The sequence below is a fragment of the Hemitrygon akajei genome, chromosome 13 (genome assembly GCF_048418815.1).
Source record: "Hemitrygon akajei chromosome 13, sHemAka1.3, whole genome shotgun sequence".
Classification (NCBI taxonomy): Eukaryota; Metazoa; Chordata; class Chondrichthyes; order Myliobatiformes; family Dasyatidae; genus Hemitrygon; species Hemitrygon akajei.
This window is the reverse complement of record NC_133136.1, coordinates 56,543,120-56,559,699: the sequence shown is the minus strand read 5'-3', so window position 1 is coordinate 56,559,699 and position 16,580 is coordinate 56,543,120. Positions and strand designations below refer to the sequence as shown.

The window sequence follows — 16,580 nt, the reverse complement described above, 5'->3', positions numbered from 1 at the left end:
CCGCTTCCTCCCCTCAGCAGCCCGTATCATGTGCCCTTTGTTCACCCTGATGTCGGATAAAGGCAAGGACATTACTTGGGACGAAGAGTCCTCGGCCGCTTTTGTTAAAGTCAAGAAAGCTTTGGCAGACGCCGCGATGCTGGTGCACCCCAGAACGGACGTTCCGACTGCATTCACAGTGGACGCATCCGACACAGCAGTCGGTGGGGTGCTGGAGCAGCTCATCGAGGGGCGCTGGCAAACTTTGGTGTTCTTCAGCAAGCACCTACGGCCACCTGAACTCAAGTACAGTGCTTTCGACCGGGAGCTGTTGGCACTATATCTGGCAATCTGGAATTTCAGGTACTTCTTCGAAGGCAGGCCGTTCACCGCGTTCACGGACTATAAACCATTGACCTTCGCGTTCACAAAGGTGTCCGATCCCTGGTCGGTTCACCAGCAGCGACATCTGTCCTACACCTCCGAGTACACGACGGACATCCAGCATGTCTCGGGAAAGGACAACGTCGTGGCGGACGCACTCTCCAGACCAGCTATCCAGGCCCTGCCCCTGGGGGTGGACTATGTAGCACTGGCGGAGGCGCAGCAGGCAGACGACGAGATGCCCAGCTACAGGACGGCAGTCTCGGGTTTGCAGCTGCAGGATTTTCTCGTAGGCCCAGGTGAGAGGACCCTCCTGTGCGACGTGGCTACTGGCCAACCTCGCCCCATCGTCCCGGCAGCCTGGAGGCGGCGAGTTTTCAACTCCATACACCGCTTGACGCACCCATCTATCAGGACAACCATCCGGATGGTCTCCAGCAAGTTGGTGTGGCACGGACTTCGCAAGCAGGTCAGCGAATGGGCCAAAACGTGCACGCAGTGCCAAACAGCAAGGAGCAGCAGCACACTAAAGCCCCGCTGCAGCAGTTCGAACCCACCCACCGGAGGTTCGACCACGTTCATGTGGATATCGTGGGCCCCCTACCAGTGTCCCGAGGAGCGCGGTACCTCCTAACTATGGTAGACCGGTTCACGAGATGGCCAGAGGCGGTTCCGCTCATCGACACCATCGCCAATTCCTGTGCCCGAGCACTGATCGCAACCTGGGTAGCACGCTTCAGGGTATCAGCCTACATTATCTCCGACAGAGGCGCCCAGTTCACCTCCAGCCTGTGGTCGGCTGTGGCCAGCCTATTGGGAACACAGCTACACCACACAACTGCCTACCACCCACAGTCGAACGGACTATTGGATCGCTTCCATCGTCACTTGAAGTCGGCTCTCATGGCCCGACTGAAAGGGCCTAACTGGGTGGACGAGCTTCCCTGGTCCTGCTTGGAATTCGTACAGCGCCCAAAGAGGATCTGCACACCTCGTCGGCCGAGCCGGTGTACGGCGCACCCCTGGTCGTCCCAGGAGAGTTCATACCAGCCCCAAGGGGGCAAGAGGAAGAACCCGCAGTAATCCTGGACAGACTACGCGAAAGGCTCGGCAACCTGGTCCTTGTACCGGGTACTTCACAGCACAGACAGATCCCCACCTGCGTACCCAAAGACCTGCAGAGCTGTAAGTTTGTATTTGTACAAAGGGGCGCACACTGGGCATCGCTACAGCGGCCGTACGAGGGGCCGTTCAAGGTGAACAAGAACAACGGGTCCACGTACGTTCTGGACACTGGGGGGAAGAGGAGGTTTTCACAGTGGACCGACTCAAACCAGCCCATGTGGACTTGGTGCAGCCGATCGAGGTTCAGGCACCGCAGCACAGAGGCAGACCTCCCAAACAGAGGTTGATCCAGACTGTGGACATTGGGGGGGGTGGAGCGCCGGTTCTGGGGGGGGGCGGGGTTATGTGGTGACCCACTTTCTACGCAGGCGCACCGGCTCACAAAATGACACACGCATCGGCAGAGAGGCCAGCCTCAAAATGGTGCTGGGCCTTCTTCTTCTTCACCAGCAAGGGGAAGAGACTTTTGTCATGCACTTGTGGTCATTCCTGGAGAGGGCGGGAACGGAACTGCGTTAAAGCCAGTGCCACAAAGTTTGCATAAACTAGTCTGGAGTGCAACTTACAGACTGCGCGTCGTTATTTCTAGCTCTGTGTAGCAGATCGCTACATCCCCATGATTGCATGGATTTCCTTCCATGTTATGAAGGCGTAAGGTTAGGGTTAGTAAACTGTGGCATGCCAGGTTGATGCCAGAAGCATGTGACACTTGCCAAAACAATGTTCTGACTATGATGTTGAAAAACACATCACAAAACAATGCATGTTTCGATGTACATGTGACAAACAAAAACTAATCCTTATCTTAAAAATTTAACAGTCTGACAGTATGAAAGAATGGGGGGGGAAGTACTAAGAATCTTTTATTAAATAATTGAGGTAAAATTGGCTTCAGATTAAATTTGTACAAGGTAATTACACGCAGCAAATCTTATCAAATTCATGCTGTTTCCGATTAATTGGTGTATTTATAAAAGAAATTTATTCCATCCCTCTGGACTAAAGTTAACTAAATAGGCCCATGATAGTTCATCCCTTCTTCCCTTTTTACATTACGGTACACTCTTAACTTTCCTCCATTCCTTGCAGCCAGGGAGAGTTGAGGAATTACTGCAATTCCCATCCTTCGTTCTTTTAATAGTCTGGGATATGTCAACCAGGCCAAGTCATTTATCTAATGTCAAGGATGTTAAACCCTGTAATACATCCTGTTTATTATGTTAAACCATTTTATTTCTCATTTTTCCTTTATAAAACTCCTTCTGTTGTGAGCATATCTACTGCTAACCCTCTTGAGGTAGAAGTAGATATGCTCCCATCGACCTTTATCTTCAGTTCTTCTTGCTGTGCATGTGAATTGGCTCACAAAGGACATTAAGAATTTTTCTGATAGGTGTCTTTTTCATTTTTCAGTTATCTTACAGCTCTTACCATATTTATTAAACGCCTTTGGATTTTCTTTAATTTTATTTGCATACCTTCCCTTTGGTTTCCTAATTTCCCTTTTATTTTTACTCCCTACAACTTCTGTAGATACATATACTTTGTTTTTATAAGTTCTTACAGGGGCATCTCTTCCTGCCTTAACTTTCATTCTCCGTAGACCACCAGTCCTGATTATTTTCTTGATGAGAACATGCTTATTATGGGTTAAGGGTGAAAAGTTTAAAGGGAGCATTGTGGGGGGGGGGGAGCTTCTTCACACAGAGAGTGGTGGGAGTGTGGAATGAGCTGCCAGATTAAGTGGTAAATGCGGGCTCACTTTTAACATTTGTACATGGATGAGAGGTGTTTGGAGGGATATGGTCAACGTGCAAGTCAGTGTGACTAGGCAGAAAAAAGGTTCGGCACAGCCAAGGGCCAAAAGGCCTGTTTCTCTGCTGTAATGCTCTATGGTTCTATTGTGAATCCCATTAATTTTCTTGAAAACTTCCAATTGTTCTAACACTGATTTTACTATCTACTTTTGCTAAATCATTAAAATTACTTTAACACAATATAGAATTTATCCTTATTTTATCACATTCAATTTCTATAGCCACACCCAAGTGAAATATGAAGACCTGAAACAAAAAGCCACTGAAATCCATTAGTTTGAACACTCCCGTCACTGCGCTGCTCATACGATGGGCAGGTGGAGGCTCTTCCACGTGACCGACGCGTGAAGGAGCCGCGCCGTGTGATAGGGCAATCCGTTGAGATCCAGTCACGTGAGAGTCACGCCCATATGCGATAGGATGTTTGCCGGAGATCTCGCCATGTACCCGCCCCGTCCCGCTGTGATAGGATATTCGGAGTAGATAGGTCCACGTGACCTCCCTTTCCCCGCCGTGATAGGGCAGTTGGTGGAGACATGGCCACGTGACCTCGCTTCCCCCCGCCCCTCCGTGATAGAGCTGGCTGACCCCGGTCTTTCTTCCTCTTTCCCCCTCGTGTCGGTGGCAGGTGGACGGCTGTCATGTGCGGAAGCAAGTCTGGCCTTTTCGGGTCCAGTGGGCCTGTTAGGGCAGGACGCGGTGTTAGAGCCTTGGCTCTCTGCGCCGTCCGTGGGCCGCCGCAAGCTGACTTGTATTTCTGTGGCGCTCTGCCTGTGTGACCCGGGCGGCGTCCTTCCAAGTGAGTGCGGTTATTATGTGAGATCCGTAACGCGAAGCATGGGGGTTGAGGCGGGTTCGGCCATTCGGCGCTGCTGTTTATGAAAGACTCTGTCAAAGATATTATAACCGGGGGTGAATCGGCCTGTTTTTTACTTCTTTTAGAGATACATTTGCGGAGCAGGCCCTTCCGGCCCGTAGCCTAATCACAGGACAGTTCTCAATGTTGAATTAACCTTCAGACCGGTGCGTCTTTGCATTGTGGTAGGACGTACAAACTTGCAGACAGTGGCGGCATTGAGCTCCGAAATCTGACCTCCCGGCCTGTTAGTGGTTCCGCTAACAGCCACACTGCCTGGCGCGCCTGCTCTGAGCAAGGGTCTTGCCCCATATTTCCTTCCTGACCTTCGAAGCTCCTCTAACATTTTGGGTGCTCCTGGGTTTCCAGTAACCGTGTTAGTACTTTATTGCTCCAACCTGTGTGGTTTGATTTCTGGACGGTGCTGACCTCGTGGTTATTGGCGCCACGGACAACGTGGCGGAGTCGCCAGAGCTTCCCTTCCCTACAGGTCTGGTATTTTGAAATAAGGATAGTGTCGGGGTATATTTAGATACCCTACTTGAGCCATTCGGTCATCCTGTACGTGGGATTTAATTTTAAAAAGAGATCGTATTCCATTTGGACTTGGGTGATTTTATCCAAGTGGAGCACGTTCGTGTTTTTATGGGGGGGGGGGGTGGCGGCACGGTAGATAAGGCTCGAATGATGCATGATTAATCGTATCTTGTGTGACCTATGGGCTTTTCTTTGGCTGCGCTGGTTTCGTCCCACATCCCAAAGACGTACAGGGTGGCATTAAATTGCGCCTAGTATGTCGGTGAGGGGGGGGGGCTAGAAAGTGGAGATCTGGATGTGCGTTGAAGCTGTGGCCGTGAAAGTGGGTGTATGATGGTCGTGGACTCGAAAGGCCTGTTCCCTAACTGCATGATAGTTTGAAATAATTTGAAACTTGAACGTATTATAGTTTTAGTTCACTATCAGACGTATAGGTTTTAGTGGAGGGAGAAACTACTGTCTGAAGTCGTTTAAACAAGAATGCGACCGAGGACTTCCAGCCTACTTGACTGGATATAATTTGAGGATGTTGTGCCAGGAGGTTCAAAACAAGTATGTACTACCTTAAGGTTTATTTTCTTGCAGGTAATTACAGGAGAGAGCAAGGAAATGAAATAGACATTCATGAAGAAAACTTTGACAAACAACCAATGTGCGAAAGGCAACAAACTGCAAAGTGAGTGTTGAATGGCTCGCAATAACTTGTATGTGTAAAATGTTTAAGGCTAATTAGGTTGAAAGTCAGCAACAGTCATTTAGAGATTGTACAAATTCCCCTTTTCAGCTTTGCACATCTAAGATTAGTGTCTTAAATGTCCATTACAGAGGGGTAAATAATTTTCTCCTTCAAATCAGGGCATTCTTGTCATATTGTCTTGATCCTGTCTAGAGGAACACTGCTTTCTATTAATTGGATTTATTATTCACATGTACAGTGAAGTGTCATTTATGTTGCCAGTACAGTCTTAAATGCTGGGGCAGTCTGCATGTGTTGCCACACATTGCACTGCCAACAATTAATGATTGCAATCTTTTACAGATTTTTAATGATGTATATTTAGAAGATTTGTGTATCAATCCCTAAATTTGGTAGTTTCATTAAATCTTTACTTCCTCCAATTGCAGGTGAATGAAGTAAACAAAAGCAAGGCTGCATGTACATTTGGAAGTGCAAAGGGTTATCAAGGTGGGGAGCATTAAGAATTAAATGCCCTGAGTATCAATTTATTTTTTCTTCACCTTCAGCCATTATCGGTGTACTGGGTGACTGACCTGAGCAAACTTTCTCTAACCGCAGAGCAAATGTGCTGTCACTACTTAATCCTGTGGCGAGGAACATTTATTTGAGTTGGTGAAATTGGGGTATTCAAGTTTGGCACAAATTTGCCGTCTGGTTATTTTGTTCCAAGACAACTATTCTAACAAAAAACTTATTACTATGTACTGTACCAGCAGTTATGGTCGAAATGACAATAAAAGTGACTTGACTTTTTTTTAAAAAAAAATGTGAAGTAGCAGTAGGCCATCTGGCCCATTAAGCCTATCCCACCATTCAATAAGATCATGGCTGATCTGTCCATAAACTCAGCTCCATCTACCTGCCTTTTCCCCATAACCCTTAATTCCTCTACTATGTAAAAATCTATCTAACTGTATCGTAACCCCTAGGTCTAGTCTCACCTACCAATGGAAACAACTTTCCTATTTTTATCTGATATATCCCTTTCAAAATTTTGTATGTTTCTGTAAGATCCCATCTCATTCTTCTGAATTCCAGAGAGTATAGTCCCAGGCAAATCAATCTCTCCTCATAGGTTAACCCCGTTGTCCCTGGAATCAACCTGGTGAACCTCCTCTGCACTGCTTCCAAAGCCAGTATATCCTTAGTATTCCAGATGTCCTTGGGTGAAGTATGTTAATGAGTGGTATCAAACTGGCACTGATCCTTAAAATATATTCAAGCTTTGAAATTTTTAATTTTCTGCAAGGTCTATTGGAGACATTTGGAAGAGCTCAAACATTTTAAAATGAAACACAAATTGCAACTTAACATTTTTATCCTCAGCTGAATTGTATAGACCAGTGGATTAACTTGCTGTAAGCCCAGAACAAATTTTTAAGCATTAAAAGCAAGAGAATTTCATCAGATTCATGCTACATCATTACAGGAATGTAATGAGGATAAAAAAGGTAAGTTGCAATTTAAGTGTTTCATTTTAAAATGCTTGAGCTCTTCTAAATGTCAGTGATTAGAAGCCTAGCAAGTGCTTGTCACTATTTGGCACTGTTGGCAAAATAGAATTTTCTCAGTTAAGTCATTAAGGCTTTTTTATTTGATAAATACCTGAAGCTAAAGTAAGGACAGGTAAAAGAAAATACCTTGCTACGTTCTTGTTTTAATGTCCCAAGAAGAATGTTAAGTGCAAATATTTTTTAACCGATCCAGAGGTCCTGCTATATTTTTGATCTTTGGCAGAAATCTTAATGGATTTTTCATGTTTTAAAATTGTAATTGTGGCACTGTACATTTTTATTCTGTAACTAGAGTGCAACTTCAAAGCTTTTTACCAATACACTTTAACAAAATGTCAATATCAAGGGAATTGGGGCTGAAACAAAAACTCAAATGAGTAGAATTTTTAATGTTAAACTGTCAGTTTGGACAGTAATGATAGATTGCATATGCATGGCAAAGATATCAGTCTGCTTCAAATATTAAATACATAAATTTACATCAGGAGTTGTGACTAAAATTTTGCTGTCATTACACGTTTAAAAAATATCTCAATTTGCAGAACAATGAAGTGAACACAGAAGCAAGAGACCTGAAATCTAGATGAATGTGCCTTGAAGTGATCATGCATGCATGAAATGCCTGGAATTTAATTTGCCTCCCCCTTTATCATTGCCCATCTAAGACTAATAATGTCTTGGGTGACTAACACAGAAGGGTAGAGCAATTTCTTTCTAAAACACAAAGCAAATGCATTGTCATTGTTTTGGATCCTGTCGTAAGAAACAGCTGTATTCTGTTATAAGCTGTGGTTGTGTGTTGACTGAATGAATCCTACCTAACTTCACAAATGTAATCTCATTTGAATGGAGGGGTGTTGTGTTGCTCTGACCTGATTTGATAACTATCTCTGACTGCTTTTCAGACTTGTCTTTATTGTATTTTCAGTATATGAAAAGCAACCCTTGGGATTTCCCCAACAAAGAATTGACAACTGAAGAGAAACTGACAAGAGCAAGAAACTAAATGGGATTGGAAATTGTTTACATTTTGGTTTTGTATTTGGTCTGGAGTAAAATTTTTAAAAAAACTGGTGGAGGAAACTCAGTGCATCAGGCAGCATTAGATATTTGAATTATTGGGTTGAGGTGCAGGAACTCAATTAAGATGTTAACTGTCCCAAATGATGCTGTCTGACCTGAGTTCCTTTGGCATTTATCTTTAACTACGGTATATCAAAAGTATGATTGGTGTTTTGTTTAATGCTGAGTTTGCTATCTTTGGGCCATGTTTTCATAAGTATTCTATTTGGTGTATATAAAAAAACAAGAACAAGTGAAAGGGGAGGCTTAAGTTTGCTACTAAATGTTGAAAATTTATTTAATTTTCTAGGGAAATTCGTCAAACCAGATGCTGGAGCAGCATAAGTGGGAGAACATCTGTGTATTCAATGTTTTTTAATAGTGCATCAGAGCTATTTAAATGAGTGGATTTTGGTTAATTGGGACACATCAGGACCGGTACGTCTTGACTTGATTATGCGGCTGCCCCAGTTAGCCAGAGGTTCATGGAAAGTTTCAAAATATATAGAAAGATGAGTTGAGTAGCAATTCATATATTTTTTAAAAAGCTTAACAAATTGGAGCACTGCCAGTACTACCACAGTACTGTAAAACTATAATTTCTAATGGTTATTGATGGGACTGCCTTCGAACGATGCTATTGACACTCAATTGTCAATATAGCATTCAAATTCTTAGTTTCTAACGATGTAATTTTCACTCCTGGCCATTCCTAGTTTCTCTAGGTTTGAATGCTTGAAACATCTGTGAGCAAAACAACACTGAATTGTCTTGCTGCTTATTTCTCACCAACTATTGCTGACCAAATTCGGTGCTTTGAACATAAACACACAGCTGACGCTGTTTAAGAACTGTTCAGCAATTCAAAGTTTCCCATTGCTGAAGTGTCAAGTGCATATGGGTAGACACAGCCTTTTGTAAGTGTCACGTAAACACAACCCTGTAAAAGTATCAGCAACAATTGAACGCACCTGGAGTCTGATTCTGCAGTTAACAAACACTATTTTATTAGTAACTACTGATAATAGTAAACTTAAGACCAGATAATCCAAGGGTTAGCAGTGTTGTGCATATATAGGTGTAAATATATACTTCAAGATTAGGTGGTAAATTAGTGGTTCCCAACCTCCGGGCCGGGAAGCATGTAGGTGCAGCTTTAAGAAAAAAGTTGAAATAAACTTAGAAAAAAACACATTTAAATCAGGGAGTTGGCATTTGCAGAAAATTTTCTGTAATGCAAAATTTGTTGGAGTTGTATTTTTTAAAAATTCTACATGTTTCATGTGAAAATACTTCCTTTTGAGATTTGAATGTTGTAAGGGTGTTACCATTACTTCTGTAATGCAGTTGGTATAAATAACCTGGTTTTTCAGAAGCTAATTCTTAAGGGAATTGTGACTTGTATTGTATACATTCTTTTGTATACTATATGTAATGTTTTGATCAATTTACATTAAAATATGAAAAAATCAATGCTGCAGTCTCTATGATCTTCCTGTTTCCTCTTACATTGCAAAGATATAAGTTGAATCTTGGTGACCTTGGGAGGGCCTCCAGTGTTCCCAATAGATCTAACTTTTATTATAAAGATAGAAAATGGTGGAAATACTGATTTGGTTAGGCCACCCATGGGAGAGATGATTTTCATTTTCAGCACCTATGAAGATCTGTTGATGACAATGAGTAGATGAAATGATTCTTACAGGCGAGTACCAAAAATGCTTCTGGGTGCAATTAGATTATTAACATGCAAGGCTTGAAGCACCGGAGATAGACTGGGTCTAAAAACAAATGAAGGGTCTTGATCTAAAATGTCCACTTTGCTCCAGGGATGCCGACTGACTCGCTGTTCATCCAAACCTTGTGCTATTAAATTGTTGATCATTGACTAAATACACAATTACTTATGGTGTGTGTTGGAGTACTCCGGTGAAATACCATTTGGTACTGGTTGGTAAATTTTAATGCTGTTGGCTGGAATGTATTTTGGAAAAGGTTGGTGATCTGATCTGGTTGACGTGCTGAGATGTATTCAAATAAGAAACTGCTGTAAATTTATCACTGAACAAATTAGAAAAGTCATAATTCAATTGAAAGTTCCTTCAGATTGCAGCATGAAGGATAAGCTAAAATGTAGGAAAGTGCTTTAATACATAGTTGGCTTATTAAATTACTGTGTTTTATTGGTAGCTTTGAAGTAAATGAAGACTGGGCTATAGTTTATGCTGGAGTACATACGATGCTAAGAGCATCATGAACCAGTGTTAATGAGGTTTCAGATAATGGATGACCAATGGGAAAGGTTGGGAGTGCAGGAGTCTCCTGTGGCCATTTGTCTACAATATTTTGGATACTGTTTAGCAGGGTGGTAATGGCTTTTCAGAGGAGAACCGTCAGATCTGTTGTCTAACTGGCTGCACAGCAGAGGGTGGGATCCAGTACAGCTGTAATGACATGATGAGAATGATTTTGGTTGTGAATGGGAATTTGGGAATCTGTTCCCTGCATAGTCAAGATGTCTGGTTGCCTTTGCATGTTCCTTGGGGAGGGTGAGCAGCAGCAGGTCATTGTAAACTGCTATGGATAACGTTGGTAGGTAAAAGGATGAGGTTTTGTAGTGTGCCTACAAAGGAGTTGGCCAAGAGGTTGAAAAGCAAGAAATTAGTCTAATCTCAAAAATGAGGCAGCCTACAGAGAAGCCAGCACCCTGATAGTGGTCAAGAAAATAACCTCTCAATGTTGCAAAAATGAGCTGGTTATGAACTACAAGAAGGAATGGAGACAGGCTACCCCCATTCACCTCCATGGATCTGGGGTTGAGAGGGTGAACAAGTTCTTTGGCACAACAGTGCCTCTTTCACCTTAAGATGGTTGAAGTTTGGTATGGGCCCCAAATCCTAAGAACTTTCTACAGGAGCACAATTGAGAGCATCCTGACTGGCTGGTATGAGAACTGTACTTTCCTCAATTGCAGGACTCTGCAGAGAGTGGAATGGACAGCCCAGTGCATCTGTAGATGTGAACTTCCCGCTTCAGGACATTTACAAAGACTGGTGTGTAGAAAGGGCCCAAAGGATCATTGGGGACCCAAGTTATCCCAATCACACACTGTTCCAGCTACCACCATCCAGGAAACAGTACCACAGCATAAAAGCCAGGACCAACAGGCTCCAGGACAGCTTCCACTAAGCCTTCAGGCTGCTTAACTCAGCTGACACTGTATTTCTATGTTATATTGACTATCCTGTGGTACATATTTTCAAAAATTGAACATTTAGATGGAGATGTAACATTAAGATTTTACTTGTGTATATGAAGTATATAAGTAATAAAATTTAATGTAAACGTACAGAATGAGCAGAGGAACCAATGTCCAGGGAGGGAAATTTGCTAGAGATTAAGATAACAAAGATGTGGGATCCAAAGAATGCATGAGAAAGTTGAAGCTTGTGGCCTGAAATGCATTCATTGCAAGAAAAGCTTGGGGTTAAGGGAAATGAACTCGGCCTGAGTAGGCAGCTGGGATTTTGAAGCAGCTATTACAGAAATGTAGTTGAGAGATGGACAAGACTAGCCACTGGTCCAAGGTACAAATACTAGCCTGATAACAGGTGGTAAATGAGGTGGGTGAGTTTTTGGTCGGGGAGAACATAATGGCAGTACTTGGGGCATTACTGGTGGGAATGTCCAAAGACAATATTGGCAGAATTTAGAAATGGAAGGGGGGATGTTGTTATATCTTTAGGATTGTTCTAAACTTCCCTGCACCCTCTGCAAGTAGCAGGAATTACAGGAGTGAAGATGTAAGAAACTCAGGCTACATCCACACTAGACCGGATAATTTTGAAAACGCCGGTTACGCATAAAAATGATAGGTGTCCACACTATGCGTTTTTAAAATTCTCTGTCCACATTGAAATGGAGATTTCGGCGAATCTCCTACTGCGCATGCGCAGGACACATCTGCTGAAAACAAGCGACATGTTCGGAGTTGAATCTTGCAGTGAAAGACGGTGAGCGTTTGTTCAGTTGCAGACTAGAAAAACTTAAAACGATGGGCAGCTGTTGGCTGTCGCGCAGGAGGACTTAAAAAAAACTAATACTGGAGCGTATGGGGCAACCGACAGGGAGTTCACGGACAGTATGACCAGGCTGACGACGAACATTGAAAAACTAACTCTGTTACATTAATAAATGTTGTTAAATGTATAAAACATGTCTGCATCAGTATTATCTTGTATTTCCATACAATGTTACATTAGGCTGTTACACTTCTATTGTCAGAGAAGTACTTGCATAAATAGGTAAACCACCTTCATACAAGCAAGGACAGAAAACGGCAAAGTGAGTATACTTATTTATTCAGTAAGTTATGGGTCAAAGTATTTGGTGAGTACATTTCTACCTCTTCTGGCTTCAGTCTCGTTGCCATCTGTTCTGAAATTGTTAGGTTGCGTTCAAGTGAACAATGAAATGGTGCGCTGCCATCACCATCTGTTCCGGCACGCCCTGAAGCGTTTTTAGATTTCTCCAGTTACCCCGTCCACACTGCTCCGGCCAATCCGGCATTTCCAAAATTACACACTTCGGAGAGCGTTTCTGAAAAGCTCCAGTTTTGGGAGACGAAAATGCTGTTTTAGTGTGGACGAAGAGAAAAAGCTTTGGTTACGGATTTATCCGGTGTAGTGTGGACATAGCCTCAGATGGCTCTTGAAATAATAATGGTTTAATAGTGGATGATTTTTACCTTTAATAGTAACTGGGGCTCCTGCTGTGTTAAGAAATTGAAGCAGAATTTAAGTGCAAATTTTCAAGCATGGATATTCTGGTCATTGATTTCAAACTACTGTTTGAGTTAATGTACAGCAGCTTCTTTCAGAAGAAAATCTCTACATCAAATGTTAATTTTCTCTACAGGTGACTATTCTGGAATTTTCCTGTTTTAATTGCATGTCTTCACAGCCACTGCCATATCTGATAATGTAAGGTAAACTTGTTCTTAATCTAGTCAAGAATTTCATGCCTGTATCCAATACTTTCCCTATGCAAGAGTGATAATATGCATCAGAGTTCAGGAGCAAACTGGTCAATGCCCATAGTGCCTGGAGTTTTGAGTCCGGCATGTATAAAAATGTATACTTCTGCAACCAGCACTTGTGCAATATGATCTGCAGTCAGCCCATGTGTAATTGATAGCTTCTGAGCAGCTGGGCATGTGGAAGTTCATGTCATTGACAATTTCTGATACCAGGGTGCTCTCTGTTAAAAGAACTGAAAGGCTTGCATGTTTAAAGGAAGCAAAGTATTGTTTAAAAATGATTGCAGTGTGCATAAATGCCTTATTTGTAAGGTAATATTGGAACCTATCCTACACACACAATATGCCGGATGTACTCAGCAGGCCAGGCAGCATCTATGGAAAAAAGTGAACAGTCCCAATGAAGGGTCTCAGTCTGAAATATCAGCTGTTCACTCTTTTTCCATAGTTACTGCCTGGCCTGCAGTGTGTTGCTTGGATTTCCAGCCTCTGCAGATTTTCTCGTGTTTTTGGGATCTGTGCTGGATTAATTACCTTTTGTAGAAAAGGGGAGCATAACCTAGGTTCTGTAATTTGTGCTGCTTTAAGTTTTAAAAATTTTAACCTTAGGCTTATCCTCTGAGCTGCAGGTGACAAACAGGCATGGAACAGCAAAGATGCTTTAGGGTTGTAGTAGTGGATTCACCAGTACTGCCATCCTACAAGACTGCTCTTAAGAACAATTATTCTAGGAGCTGTTAGCAATATAGAAACATAGAAAACCTACAGCACAATACAGGCCTTTTGGCCCACAAAGCTGTGCCAAACATGTCCCTACTTTAGAACTACCTAGGCTTTACATATAGCCCTGTAAATTTCTAAGCTCCATGTAGCCATCCAGGAGTCTCTTAAAAGACCGTATTGTTTCCGTCTCCATCACTGTCATCAGCAGCCCATTCCACGCACTCACCACTCTCTGCGTAAAACAAAAAAACTTACCCCTGACATCTCCTCTATACCTACTTCCAAGCACCTTAAAACTGTGCCCCCTCGTGCTAACCATTTCAGCCCTGGGGAAAAGCCTCTGACTATCCACACGATCAATGCCTCTCATCATTTTATACACCTCTATCAGGTCGCCTCTCATCCTCCGTCGTCCAAGGAGAAAAGTCCGAGTTCATTCAACCTATTTACATGAGGCATGCTCCCCAATCCAGGCAACATCCTTGTAAATCTCCTCTGCACCCTTTCTATGGTTTCCATGTCCTTCCTGTAGTGATGAGACCAGAATTGAGCACAGTACTCCAAGTGGGGTCTGACTAGGGTCCTATATAGCTGCAACATTACCTCTCAGCTCTTAAACTCAATCCCACGATTGATGAAGGCCAATGCACTGTATGCCTTCTTAACTACAGAGTCAACCTGCGTAGCAGCTTTGAGTGTCCTATGGACTTGGACCCCAAGATCCCTCTGATCCACCACACTGCCAAGAGTCTTACCATTAATGCTATATTCTGCCATCATATCTGACCTACCAAAATGAACCACCTCACGCTTATCTGGGATGAACTCCATCTGCCACTTATCAGCCCAGTTTTGCATCCTATCAATGTCCCGTTGTAGCCTCTGACAGCCCTCCACACTATCCACAACACCTCCAACCTTTGTGTCATCAGCAAACTTACTAACCCATCCCTCCACTTCCTCATCCAGGCATGTCCAACATTTGACTGCTATATCCTGAAAAATACTGAAGCAGCTGTGTTGATACATTTGAAAGTTCACATAGTGTGTGGCTTGAGGCTTCAGTGTGGGGTTCAGATATTGGTTACTTCGGTGATTGTATAGAAGCTAGAGTATTGGCCATCTAAGGTACATGAAATCAGTCAGCAAGTTGAAACTGAACTAGCTATTACTTTTAGGAAAGTTAGGCTCTGGACTTTGCTCAACCTATTCTGCAAGGTGATACGGGATCTTTGAGATTACATGTAGACTTCATGGGACTCCCAGTGCACCTGCTTCCACAATTGGTACTGTATCTGTCAGGCACTGTAGTCATCATTCAGTTCTGCATCAGAAATGAGTGGCGACCTTGTCCTCTGGGATGCGATAACCATGCTATCCTTTTCCTCCTGTATTGGTCTAATTGGCAGGTAACTTGCCATATATTGATCTTGTCACAATTATCCTCAGGTATTACCAGTGTCAAAGCTTGCACATGTCAATGTTAAAAGTGGTATCGCTCTATTTACTTTCACTCTTCAGCACTGGCTATTTTGCAGTGCTTGATCATATGAAAAAGAAGCACTAGTACAGTACATAATTGGGGATTCGGTGTTGAAACTCGTAAGACAGGAAACTGAGACAAGGAAGAAGTGTGTGTATGAAGTATTAGATATGAAGATACTGCTACAACCTTTGTAAACACAAAGTACACTGCAGATGCTGTGGTCAAAGCAACACGTACAACACGCTTGTGGAACTCAGCAGGACGAAGGGTCTCAGCCTGAAACTTTGCTTGTTTCCACGGATGCTGCTACAAACTTTGACTTGCTCCCCACTGTTAGCCATACATTCTTGGGGCAATTTGAATCATAGTGAGCATGGTTTCTGATGCAGGACGAAGTGCAGCCATTCCAGATGCTTATAAGTTAAATGTTTCTAGAGTTGACCTATTTTCTCCACAAACGGGTGATGTTTATTGGTGTGGCACAATGTGCTTGATTGATATGTTAGTGAATAAATGCAATGCTTTCAAAATGGAAATGTAGAGCTTGCAACAAAGCTAAATTGAGGGAGCATTAAAGCAAATAAAACTTGGCTCAGGCTGATTAATAGGGGCTGAGGCGCATTGGGACCAATGTCCAGGGACAGGACTAATACTACAGTTGCTGGGATGTTTGCATTCACACACTGATCATTGAACTTTATTGAGTTATATTTTTATATTTGAATCCTTGGAGCATGACTCTTGGCACTGATTGAAATAACTTTCTTCTCCCCTGTTCTGCAGCTGGAAGATTTTCTGATTTGCTGTGGGCATGTGATAAATGTATTATCTCTTCCAACAAATGCCTCCAGTATAGTGCCAGAAATCGGTGCTATTGCTGAATGTCTCTTAGGTTAGCATATCTTGAAATTGTGTAACCATCTTATTCAGCATAAAGTATTGAGAATACTGTATGTATAAACGACCATGCAAGTCTGTCTCCAAACTTGTCCACTCCCAAAGTCTGGAGAGACCAGAGACTCCAGGTGCTGGAATCTAATGCACCAGATGTGATTCTGCATCACCTTTGTGGGTCAAGCAGCATCTTTGGAGGGAAATGCAGACACCTCATCAGTACTGAAAGAGATAGCCGGTATTAAAGGGAAAAGTGGAACAAGAGCTATCAAGTGTTAGGTGGATCCATTTGAGGGGTGCTAGGCAAATGGAAGAGTGGAAATAGCAAGAGTCTGAAGTGATTGGTATAGGTGACAGAGGTTACAGATCATGGAATCTGATATGAAAGAATGGTATTAAAGGAAAGGACCCAGTGGATGCAGTAGG

General features: G+C 42.9%; 2 non-coding genes across 2 annotated transcripts; both read left to right on the top strand.

Moving 5' to 3' along the window:
- The first annotated feature begins 5,484 nt into the window (after positions 1–5,484).
- Positions 5,485–5,597, top strand: LOC140738164 (small nucleolar RNA SNORA26). Its single transcript, XR_012101328.1, has one exon. It is a non-coding gene; the product is annotated as a small nucleolar RNA SNORA26 (small nucleolar RNA).
- Positions 5,598–7,603: 2,006 nt separating this feature from the next.
- Positions 7,604–7,722, top strand: LOC140738163 (small nucleolar RNA SNORA26). The gene has a single exon (XR_012101327.1). It is a non-coding gene; the product is annotated as a small nucleolar RNA SNORA26 (small nucleolar RNA).
- The last annotated feature ends 8,858 nt before the right edge of the window (positions 7,723–16,580 follow it).